The sequence below is a fragment of the Salmo trutta genome, chromosome 15 (assembly GCF_901001165.1).
Source record: "Salmo trutta chromosome 15, fSalTru1.1, whole genome shotgun sequence".
NCBI lineage: Eukaryota > Metazoa > Chordata > Actinopteri > Salmoniformes > Salmonidae > Salmo > Salmo trutta.
In genome coordinates this window covers 28,825,241-28,837,232 of record NC_042971.1, presented here as the reverse complement: position 1 = coordinate 28,837,232, position 11,992 = coordinate 28,825,241, and positions in this window count along the sequence as shown.

Here is an 11,992-nt window from a genome sequence, read left to right as displayed (position 1 = left end):
GAAAGCATCAGTTTGGAAGCATTTGGGAAAATGTAAAGTGCTGAAGAAGGTTCCCGGCAAAGAGGATTGCCTGTTATGGGTCAGAGCCAGCTCTCAAAAACAGAACATGGAAAGACATAAAAACCTGGTGCAGAACACAATGCAAACAGAAAAGGCTCTCCGCAGCCAGTAAAAGGCTAGCATGCCACGAAGCTGAAGTTCACACAGGTGAATGGGAGAGTTGTAAAAGACATTTGAGCTCATGAGCTAGTTCTGCTCTTTTTTGCTTCTTTTTTTTGTGGTGCAAACTTAGTGTGTCGAGCATAGCACGTCAACCCTGTTACCAATAGATAAAAAGGCTAGACATTTTTTAGCAATTTCATTTTTTGTCTGAAACGTCCAATTCAAAAGCTTCCATTCCCCTTGTCACAAGGGATTTATGCATGATTTAATATGAGTGGCACAGTGGACTTAGGCACTGCATCGCAGTTGCTAGCTGTGCCGCTATAGATCCTGGTTCGGCCTGCGACCCGGAGACCCATGGGTTGGCGCACAATTGTCCCAGCGTCGTCCTGGTTAGCGGAGGGTTTGTCCGGCAGGGATGTCCTTGTCACATTGCGCTCTAGCAACTCCTGTGGCGGGCCGGGCGCATTCATGCTGACACGGTCGCCAAGTGTACAGTGTTTCCTTTGACACATTGGTGTGGCTGGCTTCCGGGTTAAGCGGGCATTATGTCAGGAAGCAGTGCAGCAGGGTCGTGTTTCGGAGGACGCATGGCTCTCTACCTTCGCCTCTCCCGACTCCGTCGGGAGTTGCAGCGGTGAGACAAGACTGTCACTACCAATTGGATACCACGAAAATTGGGTAGATAAAGGGGTTAAAAATATACATATATATAATACGGAAACCGTTTTTTATTTTAGTTTTTATTCATTTCAATATGGTCTTTATAGCAGAAGGTAAAATTAGGTGAACTTCTAGTTATGAATATAAACTGGCAATATTCTAGTGGCCAATCTTCGTTGCAATAGGCCCATGACATAATATCAGCTTTTATGATGCTGGTAAAGATAGTACCTTTACAGGCGGCCCCTATCTGCGCAGTGTAGCCAATAGGTTATACACTGAGTGTACAAAATAATAAGGACACCTTCCTAATATTTAGTTAGCCCCCCCCACCCCTTTTATCCTCAGAACAGCTTCAATTTATCGGGGCATGGATTCTACAAGGTGTTGAAAGCGTTCCACAGGATGCAGGCCCAGGTTGAAGCCAATGCTTCCCACAGTTGTCAAGTTGTCTGGATGTACTTTGGTTGGTGGAACATGAGCGTGAAAAACCCATCAGTGTTGCAGTTCTTGACACAAACCGGTGTGCCTGGCACCTACTACCATACTCCGTTCAAAGGTATTTAAATATTTTGTCTTGCCTGTTCACCCTCTGAATGGCAGACATACACTATCCATGTCTCAATTGTCTCCAGGCTTAAAATCACTCTTTAACCTGTCCTGTCCCCTTCATCTACAAGTGACATCAATAAGGGATCATAGCTTTCACTTGGATTCACCTGGTCAGTCTGTCATGGAAATAGCAGGTGTCCTTAATGCTTTGTACACTTAGTGTAAATTTCACAATAATGATACATTTATGGATTTTGTTATGTAGCCTATTGTTGTCACTTTATTGAACCTGCCTGCAACCCACCCGCCTGGGGACTGCGGGTTATGAGACAATCCCGGCATCACTAGCTTGCATGTTCTGCAGCCTTGTAAAGATAGGGAGAGGATGACTGGGATGCAGTTTGGCATTTATTGTCATGAATCTTGCCCTGGCGGCAGTTCTGCAAAGTGGTCACAAGCTGGCACAGGCATAAAGTAATAATATCTGATTTTAAACCTAACCTTAACCCTAACCACACTGCTAATCCTTACCTTAAATGAAGTCCATAAAACACAATTATTTTCCACAAATATTTAAGATATAGCCAATTTTGGCTTTGCAGCTGCCATATCTAGAGGAAATTGCACAGTTCTGCCTCCAGAGCAGTATTCATGACAAACGTCAAGCTGCGACTGGGAGAGGGAATTTAAAATCGATTGTCAAAACAATTAACATACTTTTTATTATGAAAAGTACAATATATCCATGTACACATCAGATAGCTGCTCTTTCTCTGCTACCTCATTCTATTTCTCTAGTCTAGTATTCCCTGTTTATGTTCCTCGTCTTCCTCCTCTATTTCCTCACCTCTTCCTCAGACTCTTCTTTTTCTTTTCCTCCTCCTTACTTTCTCCAACATTTTCCATCTGTTGCATCTTACTGGCCTTTTCTTGCTTCTCTGCTTTTTTGGACAAGGAGATAAAGTAATGTAAGCTTATGGGTTCTCTTCTCTTGAGCTACTATATCTAGAGCTATGCTATACTGTAGGAGGATATATGGCCAATATACCCTTCTTGTATTTCCTCTCACCTGTGGGGCCACTCCTGCCATTTCCTGGAGCAGCTTCCTGCCGGTCTGGCTCAGGTTGGTGATGGGGGCCAGGCGAGGGCTGTGGCGGTATGGGAAGTTCTCTGTAGCGGACGGATTGATAATGACAGGGCTGAGAGGAGTCAGAGGCCTTGGGACATTCTCTGGGGAGGGAGGGGCCACAGAAGAGGGCAGGGCCCGTAGGGCTTCAGCCAGGGTCCGGGGTGCTGAGGTCACAAGAGGAGAGAGGCCAGTGTTGCCAGACACAGGACCAGAGACCTTCCCTGGGCTCTGTAGGACCAGAAAGTAAAGTAAAATATCAGGAAAGTGCTATATTAAAAACAATCTGTAGATATACTTTATAACTAAACACATTGCAGATACTTGACTACACTCAATAAGTAGGAGTAACTTACAAAGCTCTGGACATTGTTATTCTTTTCAGACTTGAGGAGCCTGTTCTCGGCTATGCATTTCTGCCATGCTGTCTATAATTTCGGCCATCTCTCCAGTGCATTTCTTGAATGCCACTTTCAACATCCAAGTCATTCAGCCAACTGTCCAGGTCTACTGCCTTAAGATCACCTTCGCTGCAGTTTCTCTTCATCACTTGGATCAGTGCCCTCACCTCCTCGCCCATCCTCTTGAGCTGCCTAGCCACGTCTTCATCCCTCAGTCTCTCCTTCCTCCTCCCCATCCACTTCGCAATCCATCCTCTACAGCATCCCTCATTCTTCTTCTGCCTCTCTTGGTTGATGTCCTGACCGTCATTGAGCGTCTCCAGGCCTTCCTCCAGGATGAGTTCTATTGAGGTCAGGTTTTCTTTGATCCTCCTCAGGCTCTCCTCGTTGGTGTTGGTCCACTGTGTCTTCTTGTCCAGCTGCTGCCTGCAGGGCCGGACAGTGGGGACCACCTCCATCTGGCATGACACCTTCTTCAGGGCACTCACAGAGGCAGGGAGGAGGATGTTGAACTTGGCCACAATAATCTCTACAGACATAGGGTCAAAACATTGAGATGTGACACACACACACACAAATTTTAAAGATGCCTACCAGTCGATGGTCCTTCAGTGGTCCTTGTTGTTCCTTTGGAGGCTCTGGACTGTGCTCAGAAGAGGCATCATTGCCATCATCAAGCTGTGTGGTCAGAGAGCTAGCTGGTCATAGTCCATTCTCCACATTCACTGAGAGTTACTCAAAAATGTGTGTGGGGGGAGGAGATAGACAGATCATCCTCGTCCATATCCCTCACTTCAAGCTTTGTCACCTTTCCATCCTCAACTTTCAGTGGTGGTGTCCTCCTTTCATGATCCTCATCATCACACTGTGTATCAGAGTCAACTAGTCAGAGACCATCCTCCTCACAGTGATGTCACTCAACAAAGACATGGACGGTAGGGTACAACTCTTTTACCTCCGATTCACAGTCAGTGAAGGAGTAGATGGAAAAGTCATCAGAACTGGAGGATGAGATCACATCATATTTTCTCTCTATCAGCCGAGTCACCCTTCCAGACTGAGGAGACAGAGAAAGGCATGTACTCATGGCAGCCATAGAATACACTGGCATTGACCCTCAAGGAAATGTAGAATATGTAGGCAATCCAACATGGTTGTACAAGTAGTGAGTAATACATGGGTAACTGAAAATGCAATAAATGCAACTCCCATAACATTAGGGGTGGGGCTAAAGACCTTCCATAGTATAGGATTCTTTAGCATCTCGAATGGATGATTGTCAATTCAACCAAGCCAACCAAAATGGCCATATGAATCAACAGATTGATCTATCTGTTGTGTCTCTATGGGAACAGCAGAGATGACCTGGCTGAGAGGCTCTGGATTGATGTTCCATCCATCCCCAGATGTCTGGTCCTGCCCATAGCTCACAATGACTGGCTGTAAACAGTAAAGAACGAATTAAACACTGCTTTACTCATTGCAGAATGCATAACTAATGTGCGTGTGTTATTGATTTCAGTTCGGATATGACTTAAAGGCTTTGTTCTTCTGTGCATCTTGCCGGTTGGCCACATCACAGAATCAGGGGTGTTAACCCTCACTGGATTCAACCGTCAACACATCACTCAATTTAAAAGGTGATAATATAACAAAGACAGGACAGATATGTATTGTATATTTACCATATAAGGCGGAGTCTTAAAGCTATTTTGATTCTCTCATTATTACGATCCATTGCTTTCTGAGGGAAACATTTCCATCAACATAGGATATATATGTGTGAGTGTGTATATACACAGCTTTGGATACATTAAGAGACCACTGCAAATGATCAGTTTCTCTGGTTTTACTATTTATCGGTTTGTGTTTGGGTAAATTGAACATTTTAGTTTATTCTATAAATTACTGACATTTCTCCCAAATTACAAATAGAAATATTGTCATTTAGAGCATTTATTGCAGAAAATGACAACTGATCAAAATAACAAAAAAGATGCAGTGTTGTCAGACCTTGAATAATACTAATATTTTAACTTAGGAAGAGTTCTGAAATCAATATTTGGTGGATTAACCCTGATTTTCAATCACAGCTTTCATGCGTCTTGGCATGCTCTCCACCAGTCTTTTACGTTGGTGTTGGGTGACTTTATTGCCATCCTGGCGCAAAAATTCAAGCAGCTCGGCTTTGTTTGATAGCTTGTGACCATCCATCTTCCTCTTGATCACATTCCAGAGGTTTTCAATGGGGTTCAGGTCTGGAGATTGGGCTGGCCATGACAGGGTCTTGATCTGGTGGTCCTCCATCCACACCTTGATTGACTTAGCTGTGTGGCATGGAGCATTGTCCTACTGGAAAAAAGCAATCCTCAGAGTTGGGGAACATTGTCAGAGCAGAAGGAAGACCTCTTTTTGCAGGTCATTTGATATCATCCTACAGTTGTGAGTGACATTCGAATGAGTTGGCAGTCATCCCAGTCAGTGGAGAGTTGTTTTCACCCTCTGCCAGTCTGTAGCTTTGTTGTCCCCAATGTCTGCTGCTTGGCCTTGTTCTTTTACCTTTATTTAACTTGGCAAGTCAGTTAAGAACAAATTCTTATTTTCAATGACAGCCTAGGAACAGATTTTTACCTTGTCAGCTCAGTGATTCGATCTTTCTACCCTCCAGTTACTAGTCCAACACTCTAACCACTAGGCTACCTGCCACCCCTATGAACCACTGTCTTTGAAATTTTAAGGATGGAAGCAACCTGATGCTCACTGTATCCCTCTGCCAGTAAAGCCAGAATTGAACCCTTCTTTTCCTCAATCAAAACTTCCCTTTTCAACTCTTTTGACATGGTCAATAGTTATTTTTAGCTTCCAATTACTTTTGAGGTACTACTAGCACTGTGTTTGCCATCCAGCTGTTCCTATTGCAAGAGGATAGTGATGACCACAGCAGTGGTTTTTATACTTTTCTCGTTAAATAAGGTTTGGTTCAGGTGATCACCTGATCAGTACCTCATTCAGCAGAATGAGGTGTGCCTGTGTTGGAAATCAACAGACACTGGAATGGAATGGCTGCCATACATGTAGAGATGCTGATTTAAGAAACATTTACAATGTTCTCTTTAATGTTTTACAGAGCTGTATGTGTATATGTGGTACCCTGTCTATATATATATATATGTTGGGAAGGAGGTGCACCAAAAGGCCAAAGGTTACCTGCAACAACCTGAGTGAAGAAAGAGATTGTACAGATGAAATCAAATCGGAACACAGTTTATGTAGTGAATTAATGCTTGGTTACATCATAATACGTCACAGCTTCATGACTGCATAATACATCGTAAGAAAAAGGCTTGTTTGGAGCCTAACTGGTGGTATTGTCTTCTCACTGGTTGTAGCTAGATGAATAACGAAATGATGTGCATATTTCCTACTGACTGAGTAATGGTTGTATCGATGGTTGGTTGGACGTTTTACATGGATGGCCAAGAGGATATCAATAGGAAGAAACCATTCCTTGACATTTTTGTTTTCATTTTGCACATTGAGTAACAAGCATTAAGGGACCACAATGGAAGTCGTTGACTTTATTGTGTTGTCCCTGACACATTTTATTTTATTAAACTGTTTTATTAGTTTACTAAACTGTCAAATATATCTATCTCGCTTTCTATCAAACTCAAATGGGCTGTTGAGGACTCTGATCATCACATTTCAGGCACAAGCCAGCAGGTGGCAGTGTCTTTAAACGCAGCACTGCCTTAGTGCACTTCATGATCTGCGCATTAAATAACTTTGGTTGTGAAGGTGATTAATAGAAATAAATAAAAAGAATGTGATTAATCCAAATGCGGAAGTCCATTACATTTGCTTTGGTTTAGCAATCTATCAACTCCCTCCCTGTCTTAGCTAAAGTGCTGTGCAATATTGGAGGACAGGTTTCGTAACTGAAATGTTTGTATTGTGCTTGATTATCCACTGGTATTAGTTTGACAAATATGTACTGAGCATCAAATCAGTTTTGAAAGATGTTGTGGTGGAAGAATTTGGGGTGAGCTGTTGTAACTTCTCAAGGGATATGTTCTGTGTTGGACTGTGATGTTATGCGTTTCATAGACTACTTGTATGTCTGCACCCTAACACAAGGCCATTGTGTTCCAGAACTATTGATGTATAGAAGAACTGTTGTGTAAACAATATGATTGTATTATCACCTCCCACTATATAAGGGACATGTAACCATTTCTTCCTTGCTGTGAAATTAGAGGTGGATCTCCTCTGCTGCTGCTTGTACTAAATATGTTTATTATATTGTTAAATAGTCTCTGCCTTTAATCTTTGGATCGAATTTTCCACAACTGTGGTTCAGAGGTTCAAGAGTTTTACTCCTGAGTTGAGGTTAACGAGTGTCATTGTTGCTGTTATTATAGTGTAATTTGTTTTCTTTATTGTCATTACATATTTCAGGTTATCAGAGGATGCCTTCAGTCTTGGAACTAAAGTTTTTGTCAATGGGCATGGTAAATTAGCAAGGAGGGACTGGGTGATTTAAGAATCATATGCTCGGTAGCTGCTGTAGCTAGCTACTTTGAATGGGACTGTTATAACGTTATCTAGCTTGCTACAACTTGTAGCTAACGTTAATGACGTAACATATGGTGCCAGTAGGCTACAGCAGCAAGCTAGAGCACAACACATCAATGCCGCTGATGTCTGTCAAGCCGTTAATTTCAGTTTTAATCCTCTCCTCTTTCTTTGTGGTACACAAGCTCATCACATACTCCTTCCACCACAAGCATTGGGGTTCTGGTGCTCCTCTGGTGGGATTGAGAAGAGTGTGGACACTGTTTGGTTCCTCCTCATATTTCACCTGCTCTCTATCAGTGCAGGGGTGTTGTACACCATCCTGGGGCTGGTACTGTTTGGTGCATCTGCCCAGAATCAAGTGGAGGGGTTAGTTCCTGTATCCCTCTCCCGTATGGTTAAGAGCTTTGTTTTGGGGGTCAGTGTACCCATGTTAGCCCTGCCCTGGCTGTTTCTGCTCATAACATTTTTGTTCCCACACACTGTCTTCCTCTGCAATGTCATCATCACATTCCAAATAACTGATGCACTCTGCGTTCGCCAGTTTCCTCCAACACATTGATGCGGCTGGCTTCTGTGTGAAGAAGCAGTGCGGCTTGGCAGGGTTGTGTTTCGGAGGACGCATGGCTCTCGACCTTTGCCTTTTCCAAGTCCGTAGGGGAGTTGCGGAGATGGGACAAGACTGTACCTACCAATTGGATATCACGAAAAATGTATCAAAGCACCAAAACATTTTTATAATAATTGGTCGTTGTGCACAGTAAAGAGAAGCCATAAATTACTACCTATTTTGCATAAACAACTGGATCAAGTGGTAAGAGTCATGTAACAGGTCATGATGGAACACGTTATTCGATATCAGTAATGCAAGAGAAAAATTTCAAAGGCACACAAATGAACATGAACCCTGCCATATCACTACTGTCTTGTTTTGTACTCTTTGTACAAAATAATAAAATGCAGTACTACAGGATATTTCTTAACGTAGCTCTTTATTAGCTAGCAACAACTTGCATGTTCACTTATCTCCAACCATGATCAACTGACCATGACCTAACCCTCTGGGTGGTCTTAACCAATCATAGCACAGTATGATACGGCGGTAAAATGCATCCAATTATAATTCAGTATGTTTACACATATGAATATTCCAACTACAATAGTTTAGGGGTTTCTCTATTAAAAGAAACACCAAAAGGACTGCTGAACATCACCCTTATATCATCCACTTCATTCCATTTCATATAGTTAATGTTCAGCAGAACCTCAAGTTGAAGTAAATATTTTGTATTGGACCTCCAACCATCAGCATTGAAAGACACCTAGATAAAATACTTACTGAGTGGTATAGTAGTAGGTGCCAGGTGCATCGGTTTGACTGTGTCAAGAACTGCAATGCTACTGGGTTTTTCACGCTCAACAGTTTCCCATGTGTATCAAGAATGGTCCACCACCCAAAGGACATCCAGACAACTTGACTACTGTGGGAAGCATTGGAGACAACATGGGCCAGCATCTCTGTGGAACACTTTCAACACCTTGTAGAGTCCATGCCTGATGAATTGAGGCTGTTCTTTAATATTGGTGAGGTGTTCCTAATGTTTTGTATACTACACACCAGAGGTAGTGATTATCAGAACACACATAAATTACAGTTAATAGACGTTTTCATGTTGTACTGAAAGTGCACATATAACCAACACATATTGCATTGCCTATATGCTGTGGACTTAATATACATGATAAAATGCCTTGTGAGGATCTTCACAGCATGATACACGTCCTGATGAATTATTTAATTTCATAATCACCTCTGTTTTTGCCTAGTTACACTTACAATTGTACAATCGAGTTTGCGAATGTACAATTTGCCCCATAATTCAATTTGCGATGATGATCCGCTAAGCAAAGTCAGCCAAAACTTAAAACCAACATTAATATGGAGAAGTCAACGTACAAGTGTAAGTAGAAACAAATGTAAATAAAAAAACTCCTAATCCCCAAAATGGGAGAATGAAACAATATTTCTATTTTTGAGAATGTGGGAATGGTCCGTGGACACTTAAGGGACAGTCATGTCAAGTGTGTTTCATTTGGTGATCTCATGAAGGACAGGAAACACACTTTACTGTATCTCTTAAAGTGTACATTTCCCAGCTGTCCGTTTTACAGCTGAATGTTGTATAAGATGAATGAATAAGTATCAGAATACTTTTGAAAAGATAACAATGTGATTTAGTCTTCTAAATCAGAATTGGTTGTTTTATGGTATTTATGCACAGTCAGTAGCCACGCCCAGGTGACCACAAACATGATGAGATGGCCCCTTTTCTACCCAAGTATAAAAGCCCCCGTGACGCTATTCACACCAGACCAGTCAAACCACGGTGTAAGCTAAGGTTGCAAATGGTTGAATTTCTAAGACCATACAGCGTGTAGCGTTGGTTACACGGCTAGAAATGGTTAAACTCTAAAACATTGCCACAGAAGGAGCAAATGTTATACGAGGCCTTTTCAGTCTGCAGCTGGAAATGTACGTAGCCTAGGACGAAGAATACCGACAACCGCCGAAACATCTATTCTATGCCACAACATGGGTATGCCTGACGTATCCACTAGGAACGCAACCAGAGACTTTTCTGTCGACTCCCTCCAGCAGATGGACCGGCGACAACAGAGAGAAATCAAATCAAATTTATTTATATAGCCCTTCGTATATCAGCTGAAATCTCTAAGTGCTGTACAGAAACCCAGCCTAAAACCCCAAACAGCAAGCAATGCATGTGAAAGAAGCACGGTGGCTAGGAAAAACTCCCTAGGAAAAACTCCCTAGAAAGGCCAAAAACCTAGGAAGAAACCTAGAGAGGAACCAGGCTATGAGGGGTGGCCAGTCCTCTTCTGGCTGTGCTGGGTGGATATTATAACAGAACATGGTCAAGATGTTAAAATGTTCATAAATGACCAGCATGGTCAAATAATAATAATCATAGTAGTTGTCGAGGGTGCAACAAGCACGTCCAGTGAGCAGGTCAGGGTTCCGTAGCCGCAGGCAGAACAGTGGGAACTGGAGCAGCAGCATGGCCAGGTGGACTGGGGACAGCAAGGAGTCATCATGCCAGGTATTCCCGAGGCATGGTCCTAGGGCTCAGGTCCTCCGAGAGAAAGAATGAAAGAAAGAGAGAAAGAGAGAATTAGAGAGAGCATATTTAAATTCACACAGGACACCGGATAAGACAAGAGAATACTCCAGATGTAACAGACTGACCCTAGCCCCCCGACACAAACTACTGCAGCATAAATACTGGAGGCTGAGACAGGAGGGATCAGAAGACACTGTGGCCCCATCCGATGATACCCCCGGACAGGGCCAAACAGGCAGGATTTAACCCCACCCACTTTGCCAAAGCACAGCCCCCACACCACTAGAGGGATGTCTACAACCACCAACTTACCGTCCGAAGACAAGGCCGAGTATAGCCCACAAAGATCTCCGCCATGGCACAACCCAAGGGGGGGGCGCCAACCCAGACAGGAAGACCACGTCAGTGACTCAACCCACTCAAGTGACGCACCCCTCCCATGGACGGCATGGAAGAACACCAGTAAGTCAGTGACTCAGCCCCTGTAATAGGGTTAGAGGCAGAGAATCCCAGTGGAAAGAGGGGAACCGGCAAGGCAGAGACAGCAAGGGCGGTTCGTTGCTCCAGCCTTTCCGTTCACCTTCACACTCCTGGGCCAGACTATACTTAATCATAGGACCTACTGAAGAGATAAGTCTTCAGTAAAGACTTAAAGGTTGAGACTGAGTCTGCGTCTCTCACATGGGTAGGCAGACCATTCCATAAAAATGGAGCTCTATAGGAGAAAGCCCTACCTCCAGCCGTTTGCTTAGAAATTCTAGGGACAATTAGGAGGCCTGCGTCTTGTGACCGTAGCGTACGTGTAGGTATGTACGGCAGGACCAAATCGGAAAGATAGGTAGGAGCAAGCCCATGTAATGCTTTGTAGGTTAGCAGTAAAACCTTGAAATCAGCCCTTGCCTTAACAGGAAGCCAGTGTAGTTCAATACTAACTGGTATCAAAAGTATTTCTGGTTAATAGGGAGCCTTTCATCAAGTCGCCCGTATTGCCTGCATACAGCCTATACACCCTGTCATCTGATCAAGGTAAACTAATTGGTAACATGTATTTATAGTCAATTTGTGTCAGGAGAAAATGTGATCAAATTTAGTATATATAATCAAAATTGGGCTGGCTAGGCTACCTATACATTTTTAATACAAAATGATTAACTGGAATTAATCAATCAACATAATAGTGATGACAGATGTGAGTTCATTTTTTGTAAGGCCAACAGATGCATAGGCCTGCATGATGCAAACATGCATAAAGCAAGCTCAGCCCTGTGAGTTATATTGTCTATCAGTTCTTGTCTATGTGTCTGGGTAGAGGAAATCCCCCTCCTAATCTAGTCTAAATATAATTTAAATGAACAAATATAAGGTAGCTGCAG